We start from the raw sequence: 1,437 nt of genomic DNA, 5'->3' as shown, positions 1-1,437 counted from the left end.
CAAAAACGTCAAAAAGCGCAGGAAAAAATTGACAAAAAACATCTGGGTGAAAAACAAAACCAAGATGTTGAAAAAGACAATCGAAAGGTTTCAGACCCAGAAGGGGATAAGAGCGTGGCTTCAAAGTAAAAGCTCTTGCTGAGAAAGCTGGACGGAGAGGTGTGTTTGATTTCTTCACCTCCTTCGGTTTCCCTCCTGCGTGTGAGAGCAGCGACACGATTAATATAACACGATGACATATACATTATTAATTCAGGTTATGGGAAGAAACTAAGCAAAGTCTCTTCTAGAGAAACTTCTAACCTTCAGAGATTACATCATGAAAGGGAGATTAACCATGAAATCACAGTTACATCAATAAAATATGTTGCTTTTACTAATATTAAAGAGCAAATGTACTGCTGCTAACATGTAAAAATCATGTTAAAAATGTCAAACAAATGTGACAAACATTGGAAACGGGAAGACGACACAAGGGTTAAACTGATATAGACTAACTTATTGACTTTAGTTTTACAGTTATTTTTTAAATTTATGGTCAATAAACCTCATTTATAGGAAATTATAGCTAATGTTTGAGTTAGAAAAGCAGAAATTAGGAATTATTGAGACTAAAATTAAAGGAATGGATGTTGATGATAATCACAGACTGGAATATGTCAACTTTTACTCAATACTATTTCAACAACACTTCACTTTGTTTTACAATGCTATAAAATAGAATAAGACATTGATATAGGACAACATGGGGACAACATAAGGGCAACATGAGGACAACATGGGGACAACATGAGGACAACATGAAGACAACATGAGGACAACATGAGGCACAGAGGACAACTGGGACCATGGGACAAATGAAGACAAACAGAGGACAAACATGGGACAACATGATACAACATGGGACACATGAGACAACAGTGAGGGCAACAATTAAGTGAAACAATGAGGACACATGAAGACACATGAAGGACACAATGAAGACAACATAGACAACATGAGGGCAACATGAGGACAACATGAATACAACAATGATGGCAACATGATGCACATGAAGATCAACATTAAGACAACATGAAGGTAAGACAACATGCGGCAACATGAGTGCAAGATGAAGACACATGCGAACCGACGACAACAAGAGGACACATGAGACAACATGAGGGCTAACATGAAGACACATGAAGGTATACAACATGAGGGCAACATAGGGCAACATGAAGACAACAGGAGGACTAATCATTACTACAACATGATGGCAACCTTAAGACAACTGAAGACAACTATGAAGACAACAATTAGGCAACATAGACAACATGAGGGCAACCATGAATACAACCTTAGGCAACTGAAACAAATAGGACAACATGAAGACAACATGAAGACAACCAAAAAAAATGAATACAACATGAATACCAACATGAGGACAACTGAGGA

The sequence above is a fragment of the Etheostoma spectabile genome, unplaced genomic scaffold, assembly GCF_008692095.1.
Source record: "Etheostoma spectabile isolate EspeVRDwgs_2016 unplaced genomic scaffold, UIUC_Espe_1.0 scaffold351, whole genome shotgun sequence".
NCBI classification, from domain to species: domain Eukaryota; kingdom Metazoa; phylum Chordata; class Actinopteri; order Perciformes; family Percidae; genus Etheostoma; species Etheostoma spectabile.
This window is presented reverse-complemented; position numbering follows the sequence as displayed.